The sequence below is a fragment of the Haemaphysalis longicornis genome, unplaced genomic scaffold, assembly GCF_048455015.1.
Source record: "Haemaphysalis longicornis isolate Haplotype H1 unplaced genomic scaffold, Haemaphysalis longicornis Haplotype H1 scaffold_8, whole genome shotgun sequence".
Taxonomy (NCBI): Eukaryota; Metazoa; Arthropoda; class Arachnida; order Ixodida; family Ixodidae; genus Haemaphysalis; species Haemaphysalis longicornis.
In genome coordinates, this window is record NW_027526445.1 from 121,016,801 (window position 1) to 121,025,679 (window position 8,879).

At 44.6% G+C, this 8,879-nt stretch overlaps 1 protein-coding gene across 2 annotated transcripts in view; it reads right to left on the reverse strand.

Moving 5' to 3' along the window:
* LOC144150102 (uncharacterized) overlaps positions 1-4,409 on the reverse strand; it is a 46,716-nt gene extending 42,307 nt beyond the window's left edge. The window contains exon 1 of one of the 2 annotated variants that reach the window (XM_077681916.1): positions 4,347-4,409. The gene's annotated coding sequence lies outside the window, so the exon portion shown is untranslated. Of the gene's footprint in view, positions 1-4,015; positions 4,235-4,346 lie in introns of those variants that run through there. The other variant, XM_077681915.1, reaches the window with a different exon arrangement.
* Between the last annotated feature and the right edge of the window lie 4,470 nt (positions 4,410-8,879).

The window sequence follows — 8,879 nt, forward strand, 5'->3', positions numbered from 1 at the left end:
CGGAAAGCCAGGAAACCATGGGTTACTAGGGAACTCCTAATTAAAATGAAATTTAGAGACCGTTTGTCACGATTTTATGAAAACTAAGGATATTGGCAAGTTGTTAGAATACAAAAAAATAAGTAATATTCTAACAAACGAACTGAAGAAAGCGCGATCTACGTATATATGAATAATTTTTTGGCCACTTACGATATACCACAAGAAACTTGGACGCTACTAAAGTCCCTCGTATCTGTTAACAAAGTTACTGTCCCAGACAAAATCATTGTTGGCGGTGGTTCGTACTCGGGTACGGCCTTGGCAGATAAATTTAATAGTTACTTTCTAACGTCTCTTGAATCGCTCCTCCCACGTAGCTCCTTTAGGGCCTATATAAGAGATAAAGTTCATACTCCTATTTTTTTATTACCTACTTCACCGTACGAAGTTGAATCAATAATTAAAAAGATTAAAAATACATGTGCAAGCGGCTTTGATGATATCAATGTTCGCCCGGTAAAGGAAACTGGCGATATTTTAAATATCCCCCTCCACCACATCTGCAACAGTATCTTATCTTCGGGTATTTTTCCTGACAAGATGAAAATTGTCCGAGTATGTGCTGTTCATAAAGAGGGAGCTTAGGATGTACTCGGGAACTATCGCCCGATTTCTGTACTTACAGTGTTCTCTAAAATTATAGAACAGGTTAATAACAACAAGTTTAGTAGTATTTTTACAGTTAATAAAGTGATAGCAAATGAGCAGTACGGGCTCCAGAAAGGAAAATCTGTGAAAAATGCACTCTTACAAAAAATTATTTTACAAATATTGAAAGCCAATCGTATACATTAGGTATTTTTTAGACTTCAAAAAAAGCATTTGACTCTGCCAAGCATGACATTTTTTTTAACAAACTTGAGTTGTACGGCATTCGTGGAATTGCGCTCGATCTCTAAAAAGTTATTTGCAAAATCGTCGTCAATTTGTGACGATCAATAACTTCAAATCTACCTCGGAAATCATAAGGTATGGTGTGCCACAGGGTTCAATTTCAGGTCCCTTATTGTTTCTTGTTTACATTAATGAATTGTCCTTGTACCTGAAACTCCAAATATGGTCTTAGACGCTGACGATACGAATGTGTTTTTCCATGGCATTAATCTCGAGATTGTTGTTCGGAAAGCTAATAGGCGGTTAAATGAACTTCATCTGTAGCTCTTGATAAATGACATCGCCCTAAATACGGATAAAACAACATGTATTGTATTTAGATCCTGGAACAAGGAAATAATTCCCAATGTTGTATTGTCAATAGTTGGAAAGACGATTGAAAGGGTGAAATCAGTTAAATTCTTGGGTGTCACTTTTAATGAACATTTAAGCTGGACACAACACATTAATAATTTACGTATAAGCTTATCAAGACTATTGGCATGTTAAACAGATTTAGAAGTTTGCTTCCTAAGTGGTTTAAGTGCCAGTTATATTATGGTTTAATGTATTCTCGTCTTTGTTACTGCATTCTCGTCTGGGGCACTACTACCAAATGCTACTTAGACCGTATCTGTATCTTACAAAAAAGTGTGTTCGATTCATAGAGAATCTGAAGTGGGTCGACCATACCCTTCCATACTTTTACAAAAATGACCTCCTTAAAATAGAAAATATCTATCTCCAACGCTTAGCCTTCAAGATATTCCATGATGGAAATTCCGATCCTCTCGTGTATCTTAATCAATTTAAAAGAGAAAAATGTCGTTATGACCTCAGGCATGAACCATACGTAACAAAACATGTTCGCACATCTTACGGTAAACAAACGTTAGGCTTTCAAATTCCCCACTTTTTAAACAACTACCCTGGAATGACCAAAGTTTTTGAAAGTTCTTGTTCGATCGGCTTATTGAAAAAAGAAATGAAACAATTTTTTTCCAGAAAAAATACTTGTCGAACCCTACCACCTTTATGCCATATTTAGTGCCGTCACATTGATTTTGAATACGATGTCATTGTGTATTGTAATCTCATTGGGTATAAGCCACATACCTGCTACAAGTACCATACCCTGTCTCAATAACACCTTTTAGGCTGGGTATTGTTTGTTTGGTTTATAATTTTCAGTTTGCTAAAAATTGTTTTGAATATTGTACTGTCTCTAACATTTCTAGAATTGCGTTATCCAACTATGTTATCTTGTGCTTTATTGTGTAAAATCAACCTCTAAATATTTTTATACATTCTCGCCTACGTCACAGTGTGTTATGATTATGTGATAATTTGCAGTCTTAGGTTGTTAAATGTGCTTTGTTCAGCTGGTGCTGCTTCCTTTGCGCAACTTCAAATACGAGGCCTCGTCAGGCGTCTCGAACGCCTACTGCCCTGTTCACTTCGACAGAAGATGAAAATTGAAATGTTCCGTGTGATGTACGTGTATCATGCCCAAACTATACAAAAATAAAATAAAAAAATAAATAAATAAATAGGCATCACCGACAAAACTATCCCACCTACCGAGACGTGGAGAACTTTCAGCGTCAGGTCCGTCGATCGCTTGGCGGCACGAACGGCCACTTTCAGCGAGAATTCCTGAACATGGAGTTTGGGCACAGCTGTCGCGTTTCATTCGGTCTTCTGCTGACGAGTGCCATATATACACACAGGATAAATGGTTCTGTGTGACTTATATGGCGCCCGTCGAGTTTAGCATAGTGAAACGAACGAAGCTCAGCTGTGACATAGGCTTGCACCCTTGTACAAGCTGGCTTAAATTTTAAAGCAAAGATCCACTACTTTCGTCCAGCGGTTTCGCGGCGGATGCGCGATTCCACCGTTTGACAGGAGACACACCCCAGGCGACACACCCCTCGAAGCGCATGTCGCAATTCGCCGGCCTGCTTTTTGGAGCCGCGCACAAGGCCCCGTTTTCAGTCGTTCTGCTGAACTGTTCAGCTGAGCGGCGCGCGGTTCCGGGCGCTCAGCTAATCGGCAGCCGACCAACGCCGCCGCCTCTCACGCATGCGCTGCTGGGTAGTCTCGGGCTAAGTGACTGATCTAGCGTTTGGCGAAGAGGAACGGCGCGTTTGCCGTGAATGAACGCCGCGTTCGCCGTGTTTGCCGGGCCTCCTTCTGCGAGCGTTGCACGGGACAGAACGGCTTTGAGCCGTGGTCGGCAATACAGCTACATCAAAGGTTAACCAAGCGAAACCAAGACTCAAGCAGACTAAGCCAAGCTTTTGCATTGCATATCCCAGGTTAAATGAGCTAAGCCGCAGCCATCTCCAGGAGCTGGAAAATTAAGCGCGGAGTGCTTGTTCAAGCTGCGTGTGGGAGAGAGAGGGTACGTCTGTTCTGGGTGTGCGGATCGTCACGCGCAACAGCCGCTTTCCCACGTCTAGATTGCCATGTGACACGTGTATCTTACTCACCAACTGAACCGCTCATTTTCGGTTCCTTCGCTCGGTGGTAAATTACCAGCTTAATACACGAATGCTCATAAGCTGGTAACAAAAATGCGAGTGGGATAAGCTGGTCTGGTTGGAATGGTTCATTTTGAACAGCTACCTTGGCTATTGTAGTAGGGCTGAGTGCGTCACCGATGAAAATCGTTACAACTCCTCTGAAAACGCACTCAATTTTATTGCCACTAAATTACGGGCAAAAGGCGTCAATCAACATTCCCATTCGTACCGTCTCGGTGCTGCCACAATTCTCTTCGAAGATGCGATAAAGCAGAATGATACCACAGCTGTTTTGCGCCGTCGAACTCCGCGAAATTTAGGACATTACCCAGAAAAGCATACTTTCAAACGGTAGTCCATTGTTGTGCAAGCACGCCGTCTCTACGAATACTGAGGAGTACATTACATGCAAAACAAAATAACGTAATTTTCTTATTCTACTAAAAGGTGCCATTCTTACGCGAAACCAACCGTACCGCATGCAAGAAGCTACAATTTTCTACAGAGTATTTCATTTCGGCCCTGCAGCGGATAAAATATGCTGCCTATAATGAATGAAGAATGTCACTCACCGTCTACAGAAAGATATAAAGCAAATCGACCCAAGTTTTTTTCAAGCGGCAACTGACCGGTACGGTCTTGCGCGAGCGTCGCCGTCTTCACCTTATTATCGGTAGGGAATGGCAAACTTCGTCATTGCGGGCCGTGCAAACGACCCTCAACCTACTCAATGAGCATAGTGCGTTATCGCCCCCTGCCGGTCAATGAAGGGATTGTGAACTGACGGCGTCGGATGAACGCGAGAGGGCGCAGTACGTCTATGCTGCGGGCTTGACTGCAACAGCCACTCAGCGGCTATGTCAACTCATACGGTTTCGCGTGATTCGCTGTTGCTTGCCTGACCCGAGGTCTGTCTCGTCGTTGAGCACTTGAGCAACATACATTGCCGTCCGTCGCTTCCACGAAGGCAATTGCGACTGGCTGAGAATTTCGGGGAATATGATTCGGCATGTCAACTCAAACGGTTTCGCGTGATTCGCTGTTGCTTGCCTGACCCGAGGTCTGTCTCGTCGTTGAGCACTTGAGCAACATACATTGCCGTCCGTCGCTTCCACGAAGGCAATTGCGACTGGCTGAGAATTTCGGGGAATATGATCCCGCTATCAGCGCTCCCAATGGGGGGGACTCAGCGCTCCAGGAGATATTGTGAGCCAGCCTTCAAAGAATACAAAATAGTCCGAGATAAGGCTTGTTTAAACGGACCTTGAAGCACTCCTGATAACGGCTCCTCTCCTTCTATTGTGCCTGAAAGGACCGCAAGAGGAGTAGTTATCGCCGCCACTCAGCGGTGCTGCCTGGTACGCTTGTGGGAGCACATACGTCTTTTTTGTTGATGTTTTCTTTAAAGAGGACATCCAATGTGTTAAGTGCTTTAACTGACGGGATGCCGCCGCGGCCAATAGCCGGGCCATCTCTCAATAACGTTAGGGGTATGATATGTTAGGGGTATGACGTTTGGTATGACGTTATGGGTATGTGTTAGGGTAAAAAGTGAGAGGTGAGCAACGGGGGAACAGGGGGCGGCGGTGACGCGCCGCCCCTTTCTGTGTTTCAAATAAAGTGTCAACGAAAAATCCAGCCGACGTCCGCTTGGCACAACGTAAGCAATCAGTGACGTGACGGACATATAGTTCTGACGAGATGCAGTGTAATTTGCCGCTTCACTCATAAAGATCACAACTAAGTTATCAAATATTGCCCTTAAAAGATTTAAAAACCCTTGCATGTATTATAGATATGTAGATGTTAGCTGAAGTTGGCAATAAAAACGCATTTCTGCAGGTCAAAATTGGCGTCTACACCACAAGGCGATCGAGTAACGTTGATCCAAAAGCGAGCGAAAGGGGGATGTTGACCTAAAGAACATCACACAATTTTTTAACGTATCTATTTATTTCTTTCAATCGCTTTTAGTAACATAGTTCATCTATTTGCTTCAATGCAAGGTTTGTTGCGTTATCACCTCCCCGGCCGCCACCGCCGCCACGCTATCGTCGGCTGCCATGTTACAAGCTTATGGCGTGATCAGTGATCACATAAAAAGACCGCCGGAACCATCCCTTGTATGACGCATAAGAGCAGCGAAGCGCTACGCCTGATAACCCCGAAGCGTAACGATGTCGCCGATTCACTCATTCGTTAAGCTCAACTTAAATCAATGCTGTAATGAACAAAAGAGTGACTTTTCTTTGTTATTTTCTTCTTGAGTTCGATCATGTGACCCAGCAGTTTACTAGGACGAGTGTGGACAAATGCCATGCATTGGGTTCTCTTTTGGCTTGTAGTGCCTCTTATGTTGCGGTTACACCAAACGAATTATTTTTATTTTATTGCCAAACAGAAAAGCAAAATGCTGAACGTTCTTTATATGCTCCGTGATCGCTGACTTGGAAACAGTCGAGACTATCATTTTTTCGATAAAAAACATGCCTTAAACCTCGCGTCATGCGAAACTGCGCCTGCTGAAACTTCGCCGACATTTCGGGGCGCCGAAGGTCGGGGAAACTTTTTGCCTAATTTCGCGGCATAAGCAGCCGCCATTTTCATGCTGTTACGTAACATTACGTCACTTTTACGCTGGCTGAAGTTGACAATGTGTGACGTGATCGTTTCCGCCAACTGTTTAAATTACGTCACGCCTTATCAGCCAATCACAGAGAGGGCGTGTATTAGAAGCAGTATTGTTGTTGGATAGCAAAGACAGGCCTACGTTGTCTTGTTTAGTGCTTTTAGTCTGGTTTTTTGTTGCGGGCCAAGAATTATGCGCTTTCAGTGAAGAGAAATGACACAAACTTTAGAACAGGCACCCGTAAACGTCACAAAACGTCAAAATGACGAAGGCAGACAAAACCGCTTTGTGGACAGGAAACACATGACAAAAACTGGAAGCCAATCAGGAAAGACTTCCGGCAAATTCCCAGTTTCCCCGGGAATTTGTGCAGTCGAGAATAGGGCCCTAGGCGCCATAAATGAACAGGCAAAACAACGTCTTAGGCTTCCGACGTCGGAAATACAGGCACCACAATTTTTCACATAAATGCAAATAATTTCAAACGCTGACGTGCTAGTCCTGTGTCTACGACAGGAAAACCGAAATTGTTATTGTTAATGATGGCATAAAGGCGCAATCAGTTCAACATAGCTGTTCCGTTGTCCCATAAAAGTGCTAAACTAATGGCGATCCATTGGCATAATTCAACACGCGCAGTGGTCCCATTCATGTTCAATGACCACTGTTGATTGCTCGGGCGTCGCATACAGTAAAACAGACATGAAAAAGAATACTTGACAGATTGAAATACTGATTCAAAAAAGCGCTATACTAGGCTACAAGTTTAGAACGGCAATAGCCCACGCAGTTTGTCACACATCCGAGGCGACGGTCTCGTACGTCAGCGCGGGCGCGCGTTTTGAAAGGAGACTGCGCTTAATGCGTGGTATTGCCGGATTTTTCTCACATAGTATGTTTGTCGTGGCTGCAGTAAGTTATAAGCAGAATAAGTCTGAATAATTACCGAAACAACTCGAGTCATGTTCAAAATCCTCGCACTAAGGCGTGCTTTCCGTTGCGCAGAGGTACTGCCGGTTGCGGTGATGAGGCTCAGTAGAAACTTCCGTTATCGTTTTTAAGTTATATCCGAGCATAGTTGATGTCTTCCTGACGCAATTTAACTACGACGCAAAAGAATTCGGCCCAAATAATACAGGCAAGAGCTACTACGATTTATTAAGAAATTTTTACTCTCTTACATGAAGACTGCTGCCACAGCTCTAGCGATATTCTCCATGTACAGTGATTTCCTATTTGAACTGTCAAGATGTCCCAACGCTGCCATATACAATTACACACATCTGAAAATAGAGAGAAATAGAGAGAATGAACGTTTACTGTAGAAATGGTAGTCCTTGAGCCGTCACTGGGTAGGATGGGTTCGCCTTAGTCGAGGTACCTTTGGGCCTAGGCTGCAGCCGTTTTTCAAAAAGACTTTACCAGCCGAACATGTTTTCGATGGAAAGTGCGATTTAGATCCCATCCACAGTGAATTTTAAGGCGTAATGAAATGCAGCTGCGCAATGATGTTTCACCGCTGGCTCTTCAATATAGATTTATTTATTTATTTATTTATTTATTTATTTATTTATTTATTTACAATATTCCCACTCTGATTCGAGAGCATAGCAGGTGGGCGTGCAAGAAGCGTGTGAATAGGCAGCTCTTTATTAGAAAAAAATAATCTATGCATGCACAGACACAAGTAATTATACATATTTACTCATACACACGCGTATATTACAAACTGCAGTAACAAAAAAAACATAGGAATGACCTGCTAACAACGGCGTATTGGATGCTCAACCGTTGTTCTAAAAATAGAACTGGATTTGGATATGCTTCACTCCCTCAGCAAGATCCAGCTTGCCCTGGCCCTTACCAGACTACGCGCTCAGGAAGAATACTTAAACCTCCTGCGTGAAACCATTTACATCAAGTTACTTTTTGTGACTACAGTTACGAAGATGCCATCCCACAGCTGGCAACCAGTTGTTACATTCGGGAAGGCGTCTCAGAAGTGGGCTCCATCACATCCGTCATGTGAGGTAGCGTGGTGCCGAGCGGCCAGCAACAGTTGCTGCATTGGTTACGATGACAAGAAGCCGAAGGCAAACTTAACTGGTTTACTTCATGGTGAAAGAGGAGCCGAAGAAATACAAATACGGCAACAATGCGCTTACGGGGAAGATTACAGTACAGGGCTGGAGCAGAGCGACAGCATGGTCTGCTGCCCCAAAACGAATCTAATTGTGCGCTCGGGGCGCTGCGTATTTATATCCCAAGCTGTAACGGTCAAACAGTTCTTCTAGGGCTTTTGCACACGGCGCGAGCACAGTAGAGACAAACGCAACACTTTTTCCTGAGTTCTAGAGAGGCCGGCAGTAGCGGCGCACGCTCAGTCTGAGAGGGGGGAGGGGGTAGGGGATCTCGGCTGCGGCGTCCGCGCCCGTCGGGCAAGTCGCTGCACGATCCGTTTTGCAGCAGCCGAAGTTTGAATCACCGACAGGGAAGAAGTGGCCGCGCTCCGGCCGTTCTCAGGCACATTGCGACTTGTCCGACGCAGCTTTCGTACACAATGGGGCACTCCGCAGATCTTGCAGGGTGCGCGAACATGGTAACGGCGAGCAGAATCGTAAGAGCTTCTCCGCTGGGGGTCTGAGATCCCGATGGAGAAGGGTCTTCAACGGTTGTCCGGATAGATGCTCTCGAAAAGAAGTGCTCAGCAGACACTCGACTCTAGGCCTGGGGTGTACGACCCAGTGCCAGAGCTTCACCGGGCCGCTCACCGTACGCACAGTTGCTTCCCAGGAATGTCTCTGGCT